Source organism: Microtus ochrogaster, chromosome 18, assembly GCF_000317375.1.
Source record: "Microtus ochrogaster isolate Prairie Vole_2 chromosome 18, MicOch1.0, whole genome shotgun sequence".
Lineage (NCBI taxonomy): Eukaryota > Metazoa > Chordata > Mammalia > Rodentia > Cricetidae > Microtus > Microtus ochrogaster.
The window spans coordinates 32,527,030-32,551,930 of NC_022020.1; the positions used below are offsets into that span (position 1 = coordinate 32,527,030).

Here is a 24,901-nt window from a genome sequence, read left to right on the forward strand (position 1 = left end):
TTAAAACCCATTTTCTACTTTTAATTTTGCCTCTATTACATTCTTTTTGGTTTATGCTCTTCATACACATGTATGTTTCTATTTATGGGGCCATGCTGTACCCCCAGGTCTGGGATTCAACATGGATCTGTTTTAATGAATGTTATACACTCAGGAGTTTGTCCTCTTATGGGTTTCCTTGTAAAGAAGGGTTAACCAAATGCAGCTTAGGTAACACTTATTACTTTTCTTTAAATGCATGTTTTGAGAGTAGTTTTGCTTTTTCCAGTCATCTATAGCCGGGGATCATTGTTTACAGAATACTACTAATAGCGGTGACACAATTACAGAAATTGGACTTGGGTAAGGCTACCCTGCCTCCAAAGAACTTGTTCTGCGACCTCAAGCCCACAAAGAAAAATAAACATCATCCTTCTGGTTTTCTCAGTGGGGAGCAACAGCAAACTAGTTAGGTTTGACAAAAGACTGAGAATGTCTTGAATTTGCCAGGGATCTAAGAATCCAGGGCATCCAGTGGGACAACATGGTGCTAATTTATCCAAGGCTTGCACAAGACTTCACGTAAAACATTTTTGAGAAGTTAACTGTTGAATAAATGATGAGATGTCCAGCATTGACCCGTAGAAGAACGGGGAGAGGCCTTATCTGAATCTACAAGTAACATCATAACCATGAGTTATGAGTGCAATCAGGTGACTAAGCTGAGCAGCAGCCACACCCATTCTACATGGTGGTTGTGCCACAGGCTTTCCCAGTATGTCGTGTGGACTAAATACATCCAAAAATTTGTTGAAGGGACCAGCAAAAGAGGCCAGCACCTAGATGGCTTCTAGCTCATTCTTGTTGGGAGGATGGTAGCAGACCTCAGGAGAGCATCTCCATGGCTTCTTGACTACAGCAGCATTCTCAGCAGACAGTGCTAAGAAGGGAATTCAACTAGTAACACAAACACCCTCTGCCAGTGCTCACGGATGGACATCAAGTTATAACAACCAGAAGCCCCTGCGGAATTCAACTCACCCCTGGTCTCAATCAGATACAAGCTGCTTACTTAGGATGGCCAATAAAGCTGCAATAGGCAACTTCAACTCCTTCCTAACTGTCATCATGCTCAATTAAGGCACTCACCCCCAGTTGCATGTGAAAGTGATTGGCCACCGTGTATGTGTCTGGGCTGTGCGCCTGAGATATCTTGGGTTCTGCTAACCTGGCAGAGCCATGGTCTCTATGCCTGAGAAATAAAGGGGGTCTTCTCTGCAGCATTAGATACCCTTGAAAGGACAGGGAGACAAGAACAGTGGTTTTCTTTCTCATCACGTTCCGGAAGTCTGACACTGTTATCTGCATAAGGCTAGATATCCCCTCTTCTAAAGATGAGGGGTTTTGATCTTTCCTCCAGGGCTGCAGGACAGCAAGGGCCAACTCAGCACTTAACGTGGAGTACGTGTTCAAACACGATAAAAGCAAACTTCAGAGAATTTGCACACTAACAGAGGGAAGCCGGGGAGAAGCTAACTTCCCAGTTAGCCTTCTAGAAAGGCACTGAGGTGACACAGCTATTCACGGGGACGGGACATACAAATGGCACAAGGGTTGTGGAGTGGCCACAACGGGGCTATGCTGAAAGCCAGGATCACAGAGGCAGAAGTGCAGTGACTCCACGGTTTTGGTGTTGGAGGTAGACTTTCAACAGTCATCTGTCATAGAGATTAGAACATAAAGAACTCTGTACACACTAGTGGTGAGTGAGATAATCACCCTCACTCTGCATGCCAGATGTCCAAAAGTCACAAAAGAAACTACTACAAGCCACATTAATAGAGGTGGGTCCCTTCACACACAACAAACAATATATGTTCTAGTCAGATAAACTCCTATATCACAAAGCCACTGGCACCTTAAATAGACAAAGTGTGTCGAGTCCCGAGAAACTAAACACATAATTGTACATGGGGATGTTTTTCACCATTTGCCATGGGTAGATCCAGGAGAGGCTGTTTATCTAAAGCAGGTAGAAAGAGGGCTAGGGAAGTGGGTGCACTCAAAGCAGACACCCTGCAGCAGGCACCTAGGGTCCCGACAAGCTTACAGGTGTTGCTAGGATACTGTGAGTACTGAGAAAGCTGCTGGGGCTCCCAGGGGGATGAGACTTCAAGGTTGGGTGACCTCCTGACGACTGGGACAGTGGTCAACAGGCTAACCCCACCTACCCTGAGACAGCAACTCCCACAGGTAGGAATAACATTGAAGACCTCCGGGCTAACTTCACCTTCTCTGTCTGCCTTGTCTGGCTTTCACAGGGGCACCACAATGCAAAACATCCTAGGACTTTCTGAGGCTAGCTCTGCAACCCAAGAGACATGTTCCTGGCTTCTTTCAGGTGAAGCTGATTGACTGAGAAGACAAAAAAGCACAAGGCTAACAGCTATGTAAGCCAACATAAAGGAGGTACCATGTATATGAGGCACTAGGCTTGGCTCCCAACTGAGGAGAAAGGGCACCTCACACGCAAGGGTGGAAAGAGTTTTGTAATAGACAAACTGAAAAAGTAAACTTATTTTACTGTGAGGTTTTGAAAGTGGAGGGAAACACTCAGGGCAAACCTAAGACCTTGCTATGTTAGGACAGGTCACCACGGACAGAAAGGGACTTCAATCCTGACAGGAAGAAGGTAAGTGAAGCTGTATTATCATCGGGATTAAAGGCATCATCAACAAGTGATAAATATTGGGACCCTGGTCATAATGGAAAGGTGATCCCATCCAATAGCACCTGGGGGGTGGGGGGGCTGCAGCCATAGGAAGCTGTACTTTGTCCATGAGAGCCATCCAGAACGAGAAGAGCATCTGTGTGAAGACAGCAGCTGCACAGGAGACTCACCTGTGGCATCACTGCTTGCCTGGCTCCCCAGGAAGAGGGCTCTCACCCCGCAGCAGTGCAGAAGATGAAAAGGTTTCTTCCAGCACCAAGACAGTTTGGATCAATACAGAGAAGTCTTCTCCTGGATCTAATGTTCCAGCTCCACTTAGCAAGGTGAGACCTTAGATTCACAGAGCACACTGAGCTAATGCAGGAAGTCCCTTCCCCCAAGCTGCACACAGATGTGCAGAATAAAAATTATAGAATTAAAAAGCAAGTAAAAGTGTCTAGGGCTGCAGCTCAGTGGTACAACGCCTGTCTTGCATGTGCAAGGTGCTGAGTTTGACTATCATCAAAAAATAAAAGGCCAAACAAACAGAAACCTACTCAGAACAACCACTTCTCATAAACAAACAGAATCTTCAAAGGTATCGGGGTATGCTAGCAAGGACTCCCAGAGCTGCCTAGGTAAAACCAGAACTGGCAGGGTCCTCCACACATGGAGCCAAGGGAAGATTAAAACTGTGTGTGTGCTTGCAAGTTCCCAGCGGGGAAATTGGCTTTGCCAGCCAGTGCACAATGAGTTGATATACTGTTAGGCTCAACTACAAGTTAAATGGAACATAACAGTTGAGGTGAAACATGTAAGTTAGGCTCTAAAATTAAGAACCCCTTGTACACAGGGGAAGAGTTCCTGACATCTCTGGGTGCATGACTCTAGCAGCAGACATTAGCGCACCATTTCCATCTGTCTCCCAGCTTCCCCACAAGCCAAAGACCCAAACGTGCATGACATCCTAAATCCACGGTTCCTTACCGGTGACTTCAGTTATCTTTTATTTTTCTCCAAACCTATGAGTTCTCTTAAACAAATTTCTGGAATTGCATAGCTGCCGCTTTTGATATTTTCATCTTGATGAAAAGGTGAAAGAAATGCTAAAAATGCATTCTGGTTCATCCTTCAAATCTTAATGTTTAGATGTTATTATACATAAAGCAAGAATTCAATTGTGCAAGAAGGCAGATTAAGTCAGGCTTGTTTCATTTATGTCTGGAACACATATCTCCCCAGCCCCCGTTTTGGGGGGGAAATCTTGTTCTGCGAGAGGGATAAAGCAAATTTAAAAGTAAGCTTTACACTTAAGCTAAGTGAGATCTGGGGACTGGGGAATAAAATGGTCTTCTGACAGGCCATCCAAGACCCATCAGAGGGTCCATGCTTACTGCTCTCAGTTAAAATGGGGTGACAAACAGCATCAAGGGGGAACCATAATCCTGCTCTCTTCCTCTCCCTCCATTCCTTCCCAGTCCTGGATGGCTGCTGGGCATAAGCAAGTGCCCTCCGCCCCTCCACACTCCACTCCTCTCCTCCTTAGCAGAAGCCCGCGGTCAGCTGCTTTCCTTGCCCGGGACAGTTACAAACTGACCGTGAGGAATTGAGTTCAATGTGCAGCTTTGCAAAACAAATAAAGGAAGGATAGGGGAGGAAGCTGGAAAATAAAGAGCCACTGTCCTCTGCTTGAGCACACAGGCAGCTTAAAGGGAAAACGCTTTTCACTGGTTTCTTTTATAAGAGGAGAAAAAAGTGTGCCCGAACCAGGAAGCTGCTTTTTAAATCTTAAGACTAATCAATAGACAGCCATAGCAGCTCCTCCATTTAGGGCTGACTCTGAAAGGTTTTCTCCAGCTACCACCAGCTTCTGATCTTTTTTTTTGATGGTAGACTATACAGAACATTAGTCTATAGGCTTACCTTTGTAGTCACCTTTAAGACATGCGTGTTTATTAACCAACACTCAGATATGCTTACAGTCTATATGGAAGGGACCCAGACTCACACATACTAGCTCCATCCAGCACTAACCCAAGGCTGTACACCCCAGGTGCCCTGGACATCTAAAGGTATGGGCATGTGCCTACACTAAAAAGGCAAAGGCCATGTAATTCCCTACTTTGTCTATAAAGGAAAGACAAACTCCTGCGTTTCTGACTTTGGCCCACACTGCCCACCCCTCAAATGCTTCTTTCCATCCCCTGCCTTTCAGTACTGTGAAGTTAGCAGTTCTCCCCCTTTTATGGGACTTTTTATCTAGTTACAGAGAAGCTTCACACTTTCACCTCGACAGTGTCATAGAAGAACATGACAGCGTATTCTCAACCCAGATTTTCTCACCCACATCAACAAGGCAGCTCACTGCCAAGTTTCAGTACAACCTTAAATTATCCCAATCTAGCAAAATATAATTTGCTGGCTGCTAATAAAATGCATGCAACTTTACCTTTTGGAATATTTAAGCCACCAAGTCAGGAAATCTGTATTGAGAGGCAGTCTTCAGGACCAGAGGCTAGTCTCTAGGACCATCTAAGATCCTCATGTCCATCCAACGCAGCGCCTCTGAACCGGTAAGAAGATGGGGTGTGGGGTGGAGAGCGAGCCCCTAACCCCACTTGTACCTGAAGGTTCCGGTCTCCCTTTGCCCAACATGAACTGGATGTTCGCTTACCCGAAGTGTGGGTGCAGAGGAGGTGGCTGAACCATCCAGAGGCAGAGGCGGGTCTTTCCTGCCTCACTCAGTTCCACTCTGTTCTGTAGCCTTTTAATGAACTCAGTGACTCAGCGCCAGCCCCCTCCCCCCACAGGCCTCTAGTGACTCCTCTCAATCGCCCTGATGGCCACGTGACAGCACCGTTGTCTCCACCGAGACTAATCCCCTATCAATAAGAGCTTTCAGGACAACTGGGACCAGAATGCTCTGCCTCTCATCCACTTTGCTGACCTACCCGGGGACCACAGAATACTCCCCAACTGCGTACTATTTACAGAAGGCTCCACATACACAGAGTCACCCCCACGGGATGATTTTCCTTGCAAAAGTTTGTGGTTTTAACAAAGAAAGTTGGCTAACTAACGTTCAACCACCACTCAGCCCGGCGCAGTGTGCGCTACCAGGATGCGACACGGCCGTATTTCACACACATGTCATTGAGAACACAAGCACCAGAGTAGAGAATTACTACACAGCATAGGCCAGGACCTGAGCACAAGATGCAAACACAGCCTGCATGCTGAATAACAGGCCAGGATGAGCTCTTAAGTACCTAAAGTATGTAGTCTACTGTTAGAGTTCTCTAGCATAGACACAGGACACAGCAACATGGAAAATTATCCTCAGAGTAATATGGATAGAATGGGATATATCCCATAAGAAGACCAAAAACAAACAAAACAAAACAAAAAAACCCAAAACCTCCAAATCACTGAGATTGGTTCCTAAAGCTGAACTTGCTGGCCATCCCTTCACTGACTAACTGGCTAAATCTCACAACCTGTCTAGCTCTGCTCTTGCAATTCTCATCACCTTTCTAAAGTATGATGCCTGGTGTAAGGGATCACCAGTCTTTCTCCTCCCTGAGACAGAGTCTCACTGTGTGGCCCTGGCTGTCCTAGAACTTGCTCTGTAGACCAGGCTGGCCTAGAGATCCTCCTGCCTCTGACTTGGTTGAAGGTGTGTGATAACACACCTAGCAGGGAATACCAATCTTTATTGGCAGGCTTTCTGACCATGCCAGAAGGAGAAGAAGCATTATATCTGCAAGGAAACACTGTCAAGGAGATAATGGGAATATTCGCAGAGATGTCTGGAGAGATCATATTGAGGATGTATAAGGATGTTTAAGTGGCATTATGGGTAAAAACAAGGATACACACATATACATGCATGTATATTGATGTGCATATATATGTGTGTATATATATATGCATATGTGTGTATATAGCCTTCATATATATGTATGCATGTGTTTGAGGACTTATCCAGAACTAAAACAGGAAATTTTAAAGTCACTGTGACCAATGAAGCTCCCAGAGCTATCCTTAGAAAAGCTCTATTTATCTTTCTCAAACAAGATGATTTTTAGTTCTAAAGTTGCGATGTTATTCAACCGCACCCTCTTTTTCTCACAAATGAATTGATTCTTTTAAATGCACTCAAACAAAGATTAACATCTACAATTAAGATGCAATGCTCACACTAGTTAGAGAGGAGGGAGATACAGAAGATGACAGGAGAAATGCCAGGAAGACTATTTACACATGGGAAGCTCAGGGCTGACCAGAATCTGGGAGAAAGCAAAGAAAATCCTAGTTATTCTAAGGGTGGTTTGTTGTTGTTGTTTGTCTTACGATTCTGGGTAGAAGAGGACATGAAAATTCCAACTATTTTCTGATCATTATACTTCTTGAAGTTGGTCAATGAAAACAAAACAAAACAAAACAAAAAACCTCAAATTCAGCTCAGTAATGGTGGAACGCACCTTTAATCCCAGGATTGTGGGGCAGAGCAAGCAAATCTCTTGAAGCCAGCCTGCTTTATAGAGCAAGTTCCAGGACAGCCAGGGCTACACAGAGAAAACTGTCTTGGGGGGTGAGGGGAGGAGAGAAACAAACTCTCAAATTCAAGGCAAATTAATTTGGCAAATTAATTGAACCATTATGAAATCTTCATTTTAAATTCAACTGATACATTCAAGCATACAATACAGAGAAGCTACTGAAATCTTAAAATGAAAAAGGGATTTGATTCATAGTAACCCCTTCCCACACAGCAGGCTGTCAAACAGGGGTGTGTTTTACAGCCAAACCTCCTGAGGATTCCATCACCACAGGTGGTGTCTCCCTTTCACTTAAGGAGGCAGGCAAGGGAATGCCAACCACAGTCTACTTACTATTTCCCTACTTCTCTTTACCCCTCCTTCACCTGTCATTTTCCTCAGTGAGACCCTCGGACACGGCGGACTTCTATTTTTGGAAGACATGAATTCCAGGGTTAGAAACATTGGAATTGGATCTGCATTTGAAAACAGAGCTACCACTTGGCTGTGGTTAGATCAGGAGAGCAAGTCAGTGTGCCTCTTCAAACCCTGGCTACTCTATATTCAAATCACAGGTCTGCTATGAGTAACAGAAGCGACAGCAGAGGTGTGTGACTGACACAGGGCCTGGTACACAATGAGCAGTGGGTATTTGCTGTCCCATTAACAAGGACAGAGTATAATCGTGGTGGAGCAGGCAAGGGCAGGAATCGTCTATTCTGGAAAAGAGGAGGTAGAATAAGGTTCTCAACCTGTGGGCTGTGACCCCTTTGGGGACTCAAACAATCCTTTCACGGGGGTCGCATATCAGATGTTTTCATTATAATTCATAACAATAGCAAAATTACAGCTATGGAGTAACAATGAAATAACGTTATGGTTGGGGGTGAGCACAGCATGAGGCACTGTATTAAAACTTCGCAACATTGGGAAGGTTGGGAACCACCGCTCTAGAGGAACGGAGAGTGAGAGTTGCTCTGAGGAAATGAGATGATCTCCTCTTTCCACCGTCTGTCCGTGGAGTCATTCAGTGGGTGCCGTGAGCATAGCACTACAGACACTGACTCTCAGCAAGGCTCTTGAATAAAGCAGTTTCCAGAGCACTTAAATGTGAGCTCGCTCACCTAAAGTCCACTCATAGAAGTTCAGATACAAACCAACATGAAAGGAGACCTATCGGTGTTCACTATGCGTCCAGCTAAAGGTTACGATGGCGGAAACTGACGTCCGAAAGGAACCTCAGGAAACTGCCCTGTACTGACAAAACAGACAGTCCCCTTCTCACGGGCCGCATGCCCAACTTCCCAGCTCAGGTTCCCAGTCTAAAGGCTTTGAATTTTCCACAGTGCTTCTCTGTAACCTCATCAGACAGAGAGAATCTACCAAGTCACGTGTCTTGTCATCGGCAACATCTGCCTGTCAAAGGCAGCACACACAAGAATCACGCCTCTCCACTCAGGCTGGGCTTTCTACTTCCTTTCTGGCATAGGCCAAGTGAAGTCATCGGGACAGAGCAGAGATGTAGCCAAACTGGACAAGACTGAGGACTTTCTTGGGGAAAAGAAAAATGTATTGTTTTCACTTTTTGGTTAAGACACGTTTCCTGGTCGACCGTGCATAGATCCACATTATTATGCCTAGGTTTTATTTATCTCCCTGGCCACCTTTTCCACACATTTGCTGGTTCCCCGTCCTTCCCCCATGTAGTCTGCTTCTGCTTCTTTGATCTTGTCTGTCCCTCCCATACTACCATCTCTACTTCTATATCCTACACCCCCCACACACATGGGGGGGGGATGTTGGGTTGGAGGAGACAAATCTAAATCTTGATTTCACATGACAGGAAATGTGATATTTGTCTGAAACTTTCTTTGCTTAACATCTCTAGTTACATCTATCTTCTTGTGAATGTCGTAATTTCATTCTTTACGGCTGAATATATGTGTATCAGATATACACCAAAAAAACCCCATGTGGTACCTACACACGTATTCAACCATGTCAGCTGGTTCCATGACTCAGCTACTGTACAGAGCCCAGCAAGCACTGATGCGCAAGCCTCTCTGTGGTGTGCCACTTTGACTTCTTCGGGCAGGTCAGTCTGGACTACATGGTGTGGTTCTATTTCTCGTTTTCTGAGGAACCTCTGTGACCCTCTTTGGGAGAATTGGGGAGTTATTTACAGTTTGTCTCCCCTGCTTAGAATGACAACTTTGACTAAAAGAAACAAAAGCCTAAGCCTTTCTGCACCAGGTTGTTTGAGATGGGGTGGACCTTTAATTTTCACCTTTAATGTGAATGAATAGAAAATGATCAAAGAAGACTTTTGACCCCAAGAGACCATTAAGATGCTCTGAGGTTGAAAGATGGCACCAGGCTGTAGACTCACTAGACTCTGGACAAAGGGAGATAAACAGAAAAGTCAGGTCGGAAGTATCCTAGAGGAGACAGCATCTCTGTTCACTAAAAGATAGTCCTTACCCGAGGAACTACAGAGACCCCCAGTGCACCACCCCAAGGCAAATTAGATTGCTTAGTGCCTTGATAAACTACAATGCACCGTAAATCTCAGGGCCCCACACTGAAACTATGCATCCTACGATTGTTCTGTCAAGGGTTAACAGGCAAAGTAATGTCATACAGTATTCTATTTCTACCATACATTACTTCAAAAAGTGGGTGGGGAGAGAGGGCCCTTTAAATAATCTTCCTGGAATACCATCTTTCACAACTATGGTTTTAATAGAAGTTGTATATCAATCAAATAGCATAAGCTCATGTTCTGTGTCAAGTGTGTGTGTTCTCCTGACAGCTCCTTATCATCCAAGATTGGCACTATAAGTAATTCATTAATTCACACATGCAAACTTCATTCTGGTCTTTAAGGAACACTTGACATGTTTACCTAAAGTTATAAAAAACAGACTTATTAAAATTCTTCCAAAATAGAAGGCTCTAAATATAATTTTCATTCCCCAAAAGTGTATTGTCCCAAATAAATATACCTATAGCTGCCCAAATTAGTCGAGCAGAGCCCAAGAAAAAGCAAAACACAGGTCTCTGTCTAGGTCAACTGGCTAGACTATGCAAGTTCACTGGGTTTCTCTAAACAGAGGCAGAGGAACACAAAGGAAACAGGTAAACCACAGACCAGACCACAATATACACACTCCATGGCAGACCCATCCTGAGTTCCTCTAGGTTTCGTGCACATGGCTATCTTTATAGCTGCCATAATTGTTTTGTGACAGCATGATATAAAATTGTCTTCTAAGGAAGTATTTTATGTTAAGTTTTGAGCAAAAAGGAAGCTGCAGCTGTGGACGGTTGGGTGTTTCATTCAAGGAGAACGCTCAGTACGGAGCAGGAAAGTTTTTCTCTTCTAACTTTAGACTGTGGTGTTACCTGGCCTGCGGGCACTACTCTCCCATGTTTATTTGGACGGAATCTACTGTCTGTGATTTCACACTTGGGTCTGGGTCTCATCACATTCAACATAAATATCCAGCGTAGGCAAAACTACAGGGGTGTTTGATAACGTTTGGGAAATTTATAAACGGTCTGTCCTGAATGTTATATTGCTTGTCCTTTTAAAAATGATATCCCTGTTTATAGCCGTCTCTGTCAGAGAGGCAAGAGTTCTAAGACAGTCTATACCTGCTATTTTCGTTATGGTTTCTATTGCTGTGAAGAGACAGCATAGCATGACTGGCAACTTGTATAAAGGAAAACATTTAATTCAGGTGGCAGCTGGCAGTTTCAAAGGTTCCATCTATTGTCATCATGGTGGACACTGGTTGTTCTTCTAGAGGACCTGGGTTCAATTCCCAGCACCCACATAGCAGTTCAAGTCTGTAACTCTAGGCCCAGGGAATCTGATGCCCTCCACTGGCCTCTAGGGAAACTGCATGTATATAATGCACAGACATATACAGGCAAAATACCCCTCCATATGAAATAATAAAATAATAAGACATAGAAGGCATCTCTCTATACTTTCTTAAAATTCTTCCCCTCCTCTTATTTCTTAAATATTTATTCAGTGTTTATTATTAGCTTGGTGTTCTGTTATAATAGGAGATAGTCTTTTTAAATGTACATGAGGTTTTTATTTTAAACTTCTACTTTAGTCTAAAGTATAAAAATATAAGACTAACAACCACTTGCCCCAACACACATACAAAATAAAAGTACATTCCAAGGAACCAGTGAATGTATGCTCAGAGAAAATCCAAGAAGTGGGTATTCATCCTAGCTTTTGTGTGACTGGGATTCAGCAAGGAGCTTGAAATTATCCAATGTGAAAGGGGTGGTGCCGTGGGATGGTCTTTCTGTACACTGTGTGTATGTATCGTTCTCAGTGGTTGGTAAATAAAGCTGCTTTGGCCTATAGCAAGGCAGGATAGAGGTAGGAGGGAAATCTAGGAGATACAGGAGAAAAAGGGCAGGAGTCTGGGAGATGCCAGCCTGCTCCTGAGGAGGCAAGACATGCAAAAATTGAAGTAACATGCCACAAACCACATGGCAAAAAATAGTTAAGAAATATGGGTTAATTCGAATGTAAGAGCTAGCTAATAATAAGCCTGAGCCATCAGCCAAGCATTTATAAGTAATATGAAGCTTCTGAGTGGTTATTTGGGAACTGGCAGATGGGAGAGAAACATCTGGTTACAGTGGTAAGAGATCTGAAAGAATTTGTTAAGGTGCAAAGAGCAAGCACTTCTGGGGAAGCACAAGTTGAACATGGCAAACAGAAGGGTCTGCCTAAGGGATCATGGGAAAAATGAGAAATCAAGATTGATGTTTCCAGAGATGCACTCTAATGGAGTGATCATCAATAAAGATTTGAATAGCACTTTAACATAGTGTAGTACAGATGACCGATATGGATCTTTCAGTTTTCATACAACCTCCAGGGACAGAGATCCATCCTAACAAGGCACGCCACACACAGTGTAAAGGCATTCTCTGGGAGTCAACTCCTGCAGCGTGTCCGCTGGCCTCCAGAGGTACAAGGTAGCACGAGCGCACATGCACACACATACAATGAATGCACAAATAAGTAAATAAATATATATCAAAGAGACAAACAGCACACAGTCCCTTTTGTAGAAGCACAGAAAATGAGAACAGTTTTATGTGGCGCATACCTGAGAATTGAAATCGCAAAGTATACTGAACCTGAACACTCATGTACAAAAATGTCGCACCCCAAACTCATCCAGTACACGGCTTCCCTATGAGAATGCCTCTGAGATGCTGCAGTACAGCTCATGCCAGACATGCCACACATTTGCAGCTGAAATGTTGCATGCAACAACAGTAGAGGGGTATTTGATAACTAGCATCCCACTAGATTCTCAATAATCACACAGTAGACGCAATGATGCTGTTAGGTAAATTATGTGTCTTACCAGGTTACGGGTTCATAATGCAGAACCACCGTGGGCTGAAAGGCAAAACAAACAACAGAAAACCAGCTCCCCTTTCTCTACCAAGCAGCGTGATCCCCATGTCTGAGCGCGGACATTTGTTGCTGACAACCACCATCAAACAGAGCTTTATGACCTGGCTCCACTCCAGACAAAGCCACAGAAAGCGCTGCAGAACATTCTTGGAAAGGATTCAAGTGCCACATGCAGCCTGATCTCCTAAAACTTCCCCACCTCGCAGGCACACCATGCTGCAGACAGCTTGGCTATAACACTAACAGTCTTGCTTGTTTTACACACACACACACACACACACACACACACACACACACACACAAAGAGAGAGAAACACACACACACACAGAGAGAGAGAGAGAGAGAGAGAGAGAGAGAGAGAGAGAGAGAGAGAAGAGGAGAGAACAGCTGCCTTTTACAAGGCCAATATCCAAATGCAAGCCCACCTCCCACTTCCTACAGCAGCTGCCATTGCTGCAGTTTCATTCTTCCAACTCCCAACTCTTCCTCCAAAGAGAGGAGAAAGTGTGGGTCACTCCCAGCCCTGAGCTAAGCCATGCCAGATGCTAGGCGCAGCTAGTATATAGTCCGACAAGACTAGCTCCTCCCCACACTGGGGCAGGAAAGCAAACATACATTCTGAGTACACAATCATCTCAGTCCCCTTCCATAACCAGCAAAGAAAACAGGAGGAAAAATGAGGAAACGTAAAAACAAATAGTACGTTATTTAACCCTTCCGTCTACCATTCCTCCTGCTCCTGCAGCTCTGCCCCACTCAATTCTAACCTTTCTGCTCCTTTCATGCACTTCTATAGCTTCATTCTTTTAACACACCCCACCTCACACACACACCTCCTTGTTTGGAGTCTTCTTTCTTCCTTTTGAAGTGTGCTGGGTTTTCTGTTATAAATACCCATTACCCTGCAAAACTTGTTTTCTCAGCAGAATGGCCACTGACCTGTATTTTAGGATGAGCCAACCAAGACCCTTTCTCACGATTATGCAAAGTAGAATCACTTCTATGATGTACTGCCATTGTCACTCTTCCCTGGCATCCATCCATGTACCTCACCCCCACCCTGACGCTCCCCTGATCTGCCACAGAGAAGTTATTCCCACGGAAGGAGTAATAAACAGGAAAACAACTAGAAACCCCCAAGAGGTAAGCCTGGGAAATCAGCTCCATGTAACCACAAGGTGTTCAAGTACTAAACCGAACACAAGTGCAGTCCTAAGAGTTAAGGGGCCAAAGAGACATGGAAAGGAAGGGGTAGGTGATAAAACCCGGGGAGCAGAAGCTGCTTCAAATGCAAGGCATGACAGCTCACGTGACTCATGGCTTTAGGTAACTGCTCATAGCCACCGTGAAGGTCAAGGCAGTTAACAGCAGTGTCTATGGAAAGACTAGGTAGAGAAAGGAGACCAGGGCTGATTGAGAGAGCTGAGGGCTTGCCACCCAAAGACCCACGTTTAACCCTGGAATCCATGTAAAGCCAAAAGGAGAAAACCAAGCCCTGAAGGGGGTCCTCCACATCCACAGGCTCACAGGAACTTACTCATGTGCATGCACTGTAAGAAGAAATAAACATGGGCTGGAGCAATGGCTCAGTGGTTAAGAACACTGATTCTTCTTCTAGAGGACCCAGGTTCAATTCCCAGCACCCACATGGCGGTTCACAATGTATGTAACTCCAATTCCAGGAGATCTGGCACCTTCACATACATGCAGGCAAAACACCAATGCACATAAAATAAAAATAAATATAGGAAAAAACTAAAAAAATAAACAAATACACCTAGCAAAGAAAGCATAATAACAGCCTGAAGAACCCTTGGGCTCTTGATGCTGGACAGCAGACAGCAACACTGGAGAGTTGCCCATGGCTTTTTAGCTATGTGTCAAAGCAGCGTCCCTAAGAAAGAGAACACAAGTTCCAGATCTCACGGTTCTCTCTGCACAGGCAGAGAGGGGGTGGAAATACAACTCTTCTGGGTTCTGAGTTTCTTATTCCTGGCACGTGCGGTCCTTCCCAAGCACTCCCAGCAGACCATCAACTCTCCTTTGTCACCACTGTCACTCAGGACTCTCCAACTCACTTAACAGAAGCCAGAGTGTCCGGAAGAGGACACACTGGCTGGCCCCCAAATCCTTTGAGGGCTAAAGAATTTCCCTGTAGGGTGCAACATTTTATTTTTTCTCACAGCTTCCTGAGGCCTCTCATTCCTGAGGCCAAATACACAACTCAAGAGACCCAACACACACAAGGGACCCAATCAGTGTCCGAGTCACTGTGTATAGGATGTGTGTTTCCTGTCCTTGTGTTGTCTTTCCTGTACCCCCCCCCCCAAATCCCTGTTCCAGACTTGAAATGTGTGACTATGCACAATGCTGGGAATGCATAAAACCCAAGAGGCTCCAGCTTCAGCCCTGACAACCAGCCTGGGCTGCAGCCAGGGTATGGTGTGCCCTCTGCTTAGCAGGCTCACGCCCTCGGGCCTGCTTCAGAGCTCCCCAAGGATGGCAGGGCCGAGCTGAGGAGAGTACAGCACTTGGCCACCAGCCACAAGGTACTCAGTTTCGGTAGAAATAACATGGACCCCAAATTTACCCAAACGTGTAGTATTTTCTCGCTGGGCCCCTTACAGGGAAGGTTCGCCAACCCTTGTCGTCTCTATAACTTGGTGTCTTGTTCTTCCTACCTCTGTCACTCTCCCTATATAGGCTCTTGTTAGCACAGTGTTCCCTAAAAGTGCTACCTGGAGTTCTCTAGGAGTCTGTCAGACATCTCCCTGGATTACACAATTCTCCCTCTCTCCAAGACAGCTTCACGGGCACTAATCCTCCAATAGTCACTTACGGTATGATTATTCATAAGCCTTCCTGGGCTCACCCAGGACTGGTGACTGAGGCTCTTGAGGACAAGGCCCAAATCTAACACCAGAAAGCCAGTACATCATCAGGTGAAGAGCAGCCATTCAGAAAACGCCAATGGGATTGGGGAGTTCACAGGGCAATATGAAGGAGACGACATTTAAAGGCTGTGGAAGCTCAAGGTTCCTCGGGAAAAACCTCCCATTTAGGTTTTTATGTTTCCATTCTCTTGTGTTTTGTCCAGCGGTCTGTAAGCAGCAAGGATAAAAAGGCAGAAGCTCTGGACAGGAGATTGCCCATCTAGGTAAGGGCTCCAAGTCTGTCTCAATGTGGATGGCATCATTGTCTGAGTTCTCAGAGCACAATTATTCCGGCTATAAGATCAGGTTATAAGCTAACACCGGTGTCTTAAAGGGCAGTGGTGACACCAGGAATACATGTAACCTTTCTCCTGCCCAGCCGAGAAACGCAATATTCAGTAAGTAGGGGATGTTATTTTTATGGACAAGTGATCTTGCTGTAAAAGGCTCTAAAGATATTGGCAATCACATGGCTGAGTTAGTCCTACCAATAGCACAGCATCACAATTTAGCTTTTACAGCCAGAGCCCAGGTTCAGGTGGGAGTTTCTTATTTTCAATTATAGTAACAAGCAGCCATTAAAAATAAAACCCCAGATCCAGCTGTAGTGATACTCATTACAGTACGAGCCCTAGGGAGGCTGGGCAGGATCATGAGTTCAAAGCCAACCTAGGCTATGTAGTGAGACATTGTCTCTAGAATCAAACTAAAAATCTCAAAATCTAGAGGAAGAAACAGACCTTCCCAAACACACACACACACACACACACACACACACACACACACACACACACACACGGGGTGGTGGGGGATACTTCATTGGTTTAAACCCCAGCACAGCTGATCTTAAGCCACGGGCTGTGAACAGTTGCTAGGAGAGGAGAATCACTGTTTACTGAGGACATAGACCCTGGTTATTTCCCATGCTTCAGCAGGTGCCCCGCATCCATACAGGTATAGGCAGCACTAACTGGACTTAGTGGATCATTAAAAAAAAAGACATGAAGTTACGAGCTGGTGTATGGGAGGAGCTGGGGGTGGGAATGAGGGTCATATATGATATTTAATTGTGTGCATGTATAAATTCATTTTTTTACATGAAATAAATGAAAGTTGGCATCCAAAAATGGGGAGGGGGTCCTATAAGTACTTTTCTCAATGAAATTGACCACAGTAGGGTGTGTATGTGGTGTGTGACACACTAGCTACATACACCACATATCTTGGAATTTAGCCAAAAAACTTTAATGAGGACATTTTGGTAACCAAAATGACAATTAATTAAAGCTATTCCTCAGGGTACATTGTTACAATGTCTTTTTCTTACACTAAGGTATATTCAAGATCTCTTCTTTCTTTAAGGTGGAGGTTATCACACCAAGAAAGAAAGTCATTCTACATGGCAGCACACAAAAATGGAAGAAACACACACACACACACACCTCATCTGTGGAATAAAATGTTAGAAGGGTCTGGAAGTCATAGAGTACAATCTTTAATTAGGGGATGAACTCTGCCCTCTGCCTGCGTCCCTAAATTATGATGTGACTGTGTCTCTATGATGAACAGCAAAGCTATGTCATTTATCTTTTGAGTGTGTGTGTGTGTGGGGGGGTCTCACTTGCATAGCCCTGGCTGACCTGGAACTTGCTATGTAGACCAAGCTAGCTTCAAACTCACAAAGATTCCTTTGCCTTTGCCTCCCCAGTTCCGGAATTAAAGGATGCTCCACCAAGCTCTGCTTCTCATTTTCTTTGAGAGGGAAAGCAGAGACCTTGGGCACAGACTACCGAGCACTGAACGTGGAACTCCTATCCTGTCCATCCCCAGGAGAGACGGAGAGTCAGACAGGATGAGCCCACGCTTGTGGAGGAAGCCTCAGCACTAGCACTGTTCTCCCCGTCCAACTCAACATTCCCTGGGAGGCCGGAGAAGGGGAAAAGACGCCTGTCAAACAGTCTTCCCACATTCTCTGCAACTTAATCTGCCCCGCTGCAGTGGTCTAGTTTAGAAAGGAGTTGTAATGGAAGATTTAGCATCTGGTTCCTCAGAAGAAGCCAGAAGGGGAAAAAAGCTGTGGGGAGGGGAGCGAGAGCGTGTCTCTCCACCAAACTTCTAATCAGCCTAAGTGATTCTGGCTCTGAAACACAGTGTCCATGACAAAAACCTCCAAATGCACGCTGCGGAGAAGTGGAGCCCTCCCTGACTTATTCATTGTATTCTTTAGTACCTTAAATACAGTTTATCTTCCTGAGATTGGTTTGTGTTTTTGTCGCTGGGCTGGAGAATTGAGGGTGGGGTATAGCAGTGTTCCAGGAGCCCAGCTGAATGTCAGACAAGGGCAAAGGGCAAGGCCTGCTCTGCCGAGTGCCTCTGCTTTCTCCTGATTACTGCATCGAAGCCAATCTTCTGGTGGGGCCGAGGGATTAGTTAAGTGGGTTCAGCTTACCCCTTCTGGACACCAGTGCCAAAGCAGAAATGAACTTCCTCATCACCAATATGGGTGAACTCCCACCAATCCTAGTCTAAAAACCGAGCACCCAAATAAATTAACTATGATTTCCCCCCACATTATACAATGGATCTACCATCTTTTAGAAGATGAAGGTTCTCTCAGACATTTCAGTTCTTCACAGATCTTTAAGTTGCATACCATATGCTTGGTAATCTCTTTTGTGTACACAAAATCCACTCAAGACTTGAGGGGCAAAAACTCATCACTTTTAGGTTTTTTACTGCTTAAGAAATATGAAATTTAAAGTACTAACTGTTCTTCAAAATAGAAGCAGGAAGGATTTAAAAGCAGCATGTGAATGACCTATACTACAGAAACATTCAACACACTGTAGATTTGGGGGTGGGGGCAGCTCGAGACAGGGTTTCTCTGTCCTGTGGAGCCTGTCCTGGAACTAGCTCTTGTAGACCAGGTTGGTCTCAAACTCACAGAGATCTGCCTGCCTCTGCTTCCCAAGTGCTGGGATTAAGGGCGTGCACCACCACCACCTGGTCATTGTAGATAATTCTACAAGTTTCTATTTCTTATGGAGGAAGGGTAAAGAGTCTAAAAAGAAAAGCTAACAAAACCTCTAGGCACTTTTTAACTGACTCCTATCTTGAGAAGATGTTTCCAGATTGTTGGCAACAACCTCTTTGCTGTCCATCTCATTTGTAATGCATTCATTGCTTTTATCCATTTGATTGTTTAGATGTTGGGGTGCCAGAATTTCATTGAACGCAGTTGTTGCCAAGTAAGCTTGGGAGCTATTGTTGGGGAGGTGCCTGGCTGTCTGCATACACAGGAAGGTTAGAGGAAGCAGTCTTTGGCAGCAGGCAGAGTGCTTGCCTTGGGGCCCCCAAACTGCTATTCTGAATTCCCATAGTCACTCATTAACACCCCCAAGTCACAGTCAATGCCCAAATGCTATATCCTCTCCATAAGTGTGTCTAGTAATGGTTCTAAGCAGTTGTTTTCACTGTTTGGGGACGTCTGGGGTGTATCTCAGTGATCTAACGGTAGGCTAGCCATAAGCAGGCCCTAGGTTTCAGCTACATCTCGGCAGAAAAAAAATATTACTTAAAGAAATAAAATACGAGGTTAAAAACAGCACCTTGTAGATCACATTGCATTTTATCAGTAATAAAATAATTACTGAAAATTGTGGTTTTAAATTTTTAATGTTGAGCCCCAGTTGGGGTTATTGAATTTCCTTATGCTTATTCTCACTGCACATGGCAGAAAAACTCCACTAAATGGAAGTGGGGTTGGGGAGGGGGGGTAGATGTTTGCTTTTGGGTCTGATAGACCACAAATTATGATAAGGTACAACTTAAAGTCCCCAACCAGAAATCCCCAAAGTTAGGGGCTCCTCTGAAGGGGGCGCTGAGCCCTTTTCCAGCAGGGAAATTCCTATGGATGCTTCTCCTAGCCCAGTGTGCTCTGTAAGCATTAGGTGCAAATTAAGGTGGCTCTTCACATGTCCTGGGCTGGTGACGCAAAGAGCCAGTCCCTGAACAAAACATAAGATGAAAAAAACAAAACACAGCCCTTCTCAACATTTCATTTCCCATGGGGACTCTGAAAATAGCAAGTGTAGACTTCCCGCAGACAAATAGACACACATTATTAACCAGACTCTCAGCTTAAATACTTGGGTCTCTATTTAGTCAGGGTTCCTTAAAACAAAACTATATTCTCTTCTCTGACTCAGGCACGAAGAAAAAAACCGGAGGGGCAGTGTGATTCTGAGAAGCATCTGCCAGAGAGAATTAATTAACTAACTAACTGGGAAGCTAATAAACGTGAAACCATTCTGGTTGAGGCCAAGACTGCAGCAACAGCCAGGGCTCTAGAACCCTGAGTGGCCCAGTCTGTTCGCCCGTGAACTGCGCGGGTGTGAACTGTGCAGGTGTGAACTGCGCGGGGGTGTGAACCGCGCAGATGGCTCTTAGCGACTCCCGTACGGACTCCCTCCAGCCTAAGCTGCTATCAGAACAGACTTTCCCCTGCTTCAGTCTCTCCTTCTAGAAGCGAGATCTGACTCTGAATAAAGCCCAGGGTATACAGAACCTGTGGCAATTCCTAACATTTTCCTAGCGTATTTGTTCTTCTCTGGACTTTATTTTGAACAGTAACTCACCGAAGGAAATTCCTATAAAGTACCTTTTATAGGCAAGCACATTCTAGGCAAAGTGAAGGCTCCTTGCCCACATCATAGAACCTTGACTGCAGTGGGTAAACTGGCTGGGCTGAAGGAGTTGGGTGGAAGGCAAAGAAGATACATTGTTCTATCACAGCTTTGTTTCCATCACATGGTTTAAGATTGCCACCTCACCAATAAACACATACTTCCTTTCAGTACATCACTTTGATAAGGGGAACATCCCTCAAACATTCAGACACATCCTTGATGCCTCCTGACCGACGACTGCTGGAACATTCCCCATGGGAATCCTAATACCCTGCCAGTACCACTCCTGAGAAGACACTCCATCCTCCAGTACCACTCCTGAGAACACACTCCACCAGGTACCACTCCTGAGAACACACCCCATCACTCAGCACTCCTGGGAACACACTCCACCAGGTACCACTCCTGAGAACACACTCCACCACTCAACACTCCTGAGAACACACTCCACTTGGCACTTTTTCCAATCTAGTTCAAACAGTGATCCAGACCTTGCTCACAGAAAATCTTAAAACAGTTTATATAGAGGATGCAAACTGTTTCCTTACTCAGTTCCAAACTGGATGGACCCTTGAAGCACCTGTCCTTATCTTTAAGCATCTATTGGAGGCAAAAACCACTGAATTTTTAAAACCAAATTGCCAGCGGATCAGAAGCCTCTTAAGACGCCCAGACTCTGTCAACAGTATGTTTTCTTCTGTGTAAATTCCAAATGCAGCATCATTAATCCAAACAATAGCTCTTCAAATGGCAGCGATGCCAGAGAAACCTCAGACGAAAGGTCAGAAGGACTTGCCTAAAGTCCAAATGGTCGCTACTACCTTCAAATCTTTTATAAGTACAGCAAGATGATCCAAGCTCACTCTCCCCTTCACCGAGGAAAAACCCAGCCAGGGAATGGAGGAAAAGGTTTTGCCTGAAAACTGAACAAAGGGTTTAACAGTCCTTTGCTTAAAATACTCAAGTTGGTCCAGGAGATGTAGGACTGCGGGCCCTGCTCCTGCCTCAGACGCACTCCATAGAAATGAAAGGAGAAGCTGAAGGGTGAAACAACTCCTGATATATCCACATGACACTTGGTGGAGTCCCTGACAATTTCATTTACAATGGCTTACTTGAAGTAAACCACTGGAGTAGCTGCTTCCAGATCCAAGGCAGGATCACGAAGCCGAATGGACTCCAGTGTGGCAGGCTATCACGTGTGAACTGATATTAACAATCCTCTTTCTAAAGCTCTGCCTACTCAGGTATTCTGAATGCCATCAATCTAAAGACCTCAGATGCAATCTCCCCAATTATCTTTAAGCGTGGAAGTGTGTGTGTTTCTCCTTCTCAGTGCTCTTTCCTTGGATCTCACCACTTACCTCCTGGCACTCACCGAATACTAATGGAAACTGGACGTTTTTCCGGAATGTTCCCTATAAACAGACGCACCTTCATCTACCTCTACTGCAAAAGGCACTTTGTGCTACAATCCCGTGGGGACATCGCCTGCTGGATCAGCTGGTGCAGCCTCAATGAAGATGGAACATTGAACTGGGGAACCCACTCCAGGCACCTCCCCTGTGCCTGCTGCATTGATTTGTTCTGAACAGTCACAGACAGATGTTCGCTGGCATCCGGGAACCAGAGAGAACTAGGGAATGTCAGAGCTCGGAAGGACACAAGTTAACTTACTTAATGACTCAAGGATAGAAGTAAAGAAACATAGCTGAAGCGCTCAGAATCTGTTCTTGTAAGAGACCTTCTAGAAAAAAGGGCTTAGTGAGCTGCCTAACAGAACAGAATAGAAGGACAGATAGAACATACCAGTTTCTCTGAGACCCTCATAATGTAACCAGAAGGGTAAAAGTCATGGAGGAAAGAAGATGTCCTCAGATTTTAGATTACTTGCAACAGAAAATCCACATACATCCTGCACCCAGATGAGGGACAGTGGCGATCAGAGTGTCCTGGCACCTACCTGAAAGCAGCACCTGGTTGTGAAGTCACGGCTTTCATTTTCAAGTCAAACTGTGTGTCCGAAATGCTGCAGCCTTTGAAAGTAGGATTTGATGAAGGGTCTGTGGCTATTAAAGTTCCACTTGAGGAGAAAAGATGTTGCAATTTAAATTCCCATGTGCCCTTCCACCAACCAGCTTTCAATTAAAGCTAGGTGCACAGTGTCTGCCCTACAACAGAAATGGACAATACTCCCTCAAATGCCAGAAATGTCTGTGACTGGGATGGGTGTTTATAGATTTTATTTTTCTTAATCTTAACTTTGCAACGTTTTATTTTTGTGGTATTCGAAAGAGAAGTCTAATTTAAAAGAAGTCTTGTTACAAAAAAGGTGGAGAAGCAACTGAAAAAGATTGATAGGACTGCTTTCTGGCCTTCACAGAGTGCACGCACGCGCGCGCACACACACACACACACACACACACACCCCAATCAATTTTCGAAAAGGCCTCGTCCTCAGATGGCTATCTGCTAGTAACCAGCTAAGTCACTCCAACTTGGTTATTTTAATTGTCTTAATGACTGGTTTTACATCAGAAAATTATGACTAGATATACATTGCAAAAAAATGTATATTTTTGCTAAGAATGCACGTTTTGTTATTTGCTAAAGATAAGTAATGCAAACATGTTAATAACCAAATGTGTTAGAAAAATTATCAGTAGCAGTACTATTCAGTCTTAATTTTCTACTTCCCTTTTTATTCAAAGTGATATAACAACTTATTTCTAAAAGGGCCTAATTAAGTGATTTTGTTTTTCCATTTGAGCCTTACCAAACACCGAGTTAATAAAAATTACCCCATCAAATTTCTCTGAGCACAACTGCAGCCTTCTTTAATGGCCTCCAACTATCTCCTTTCCTCGAGAGCGCTCACCACTTGTAGTATCTCAATCACTTCTCCTACAGATAAAATTCCACAATTCCCAGGGCACCTCACAAAGAACAGATACTTATGAAACTCCAAAGAAAGCAAAGTCTGAGAGTTGGCCAAACAATACCATACACTCTGTGTAGCACGCAGTACCTGGGGTAATTCACGTAGCCACTTCCAAGCAGTCCAATCTGGAAGTAGTCCCTCCCTGATGGTGACGCAGGCTAATGCCACAGTTCGCAGAGGTGACTTCAACTCCTGCCCTACAGCTGCGGGGCTTACTCACTGATGTAACTAACCTCTACACTTTACATCAATATACCGAACAGCTTCTCTTCTATATGTCTGCATCCTTAAACAAAAGCCAGCTCGCTCACTTATTTTTTCTTTATTTCTTTCCTATTTTTCCTCTGGCAGTAGGCTAAAGGCAGGCCTAGAAGAAATTTAAGGACTGGAGTGATGGCTCAGTGGTTAAGAGTGCATATTGTCCTTGCAGATGGCCTGAGTTTGGATCCCAGCACTCAAATCAGGAGGCTCCCATACCTGTAACTCCAGCTGTGGAGGGATCTGACACCTTTGGCCTACACAGGCACACACACACACACACACACACACACACACACACACGCACACACACAATTAAAACAAAAATAACTGAGTTTTTAAAAACTAGAGTACACCCCTCCCTTAGCCAAATAAAGACAACTTGAAACTCAAAATGAATGACAGTGATGATTATAACACTGTAAATATTTTTTTAAATTGTCAATTTTATTGATACTAAAAAGATTTTGAAGCAGAAGGCAGCAGAAGTCTTGTAGTGATGAATGCCAATATCATTTTAATGATAGAAAAGGAAACTGGCAATTTAATAAACACCAAAGCAATTGATTCTGTCAAGAATCATGGACAGAGGGGCTGGGAAGACAGTTCAGTGGTTAAGAGCACTCACTGTTCTTCCAAAAGACCAGGGTTCTATTTCCAGTACCCACATGGTAGCTCAGAAACATCTCAGGCAGACAAGTGGTATACTCACATACATGCAGGCAAAACACTCATACACATAAAATAAAACAATTTTTTTTAACTTTTAAAAAGAATTACTGGCAGAGACTAAAATTTCTGAACAAGGGTTGTTAGAAATTAACTAGTTATGCTTACTTACAATAGGGAAATCTGGTGGGTACCACCAGAACTTGGTGATTCAGAGCAACACTGGGAATCAGGATATAGGATGCCATGTACCTACTAATCTATATTCCTGTCAATGTGTGTGTGTACACACACACACACACACACACACACACACACACACACTTCTCCTGAAAATACCCAGGTTACCAATTGAAATATATCTTCCAAATAATAGCAGGGTCCTTTAAAACATTGAGAAGGAAAGTGAGGATAGAAACAAGACCAATGTAGCAGAATGTCAGGATCAGTGAAGTGAATGTCACTGGTCATTATCTTGTAGCTGTCTGAACTGTGACTGAAATTTTTATACTAAGAGGGAACATTAACATTAATAGCTAAGGCTTTTAGATGAAGAATATAGATAAAATTGTCTAGAAGGGCCGGGCGATGGTGGCGCATGCCTTTAATCCCAACACTTGGGAGGCAGAGGCAGGCGGATCTCTGTGAGTTCGAGACCAGCCTGGTCTACAAGAGCTAGTTCCAGGGCAGGCTCCAAAGCCACAGAGAAACCCT

General features: G+C 44.4%; 1 protein-coding gene across 4 annotated transcripts in view; it reads right to left on the reverse strand.

Annotated features, from left to right (window-relative positions):
- Window positions 1-24,901, reverse strand: part of Mcc (MCC, WNT signaling pathway regulator) — a 279,416-nt gene that overhangs the window by 137,613 nt on the left and 116,902 nt on the right. The window contains exon 1 of one of the 4 annotated variants that reach the window (XM_026783516.1): window positions 5,364-5,418. The exons of 2 other annotated variants lie outside the window; for them this stretch is intronic. The gene's annotated coding sequence lies outside the window, so the exon portion shown is untranslated. Of the gene's footprint in view, window positions 1-5,138; window positions 5,320-5,363; window positions 5,419-24,901 lie in introns of those variants that run through there. One more of the 4 variants, XM_026783514.1, reaches the window with a different exon arrangement.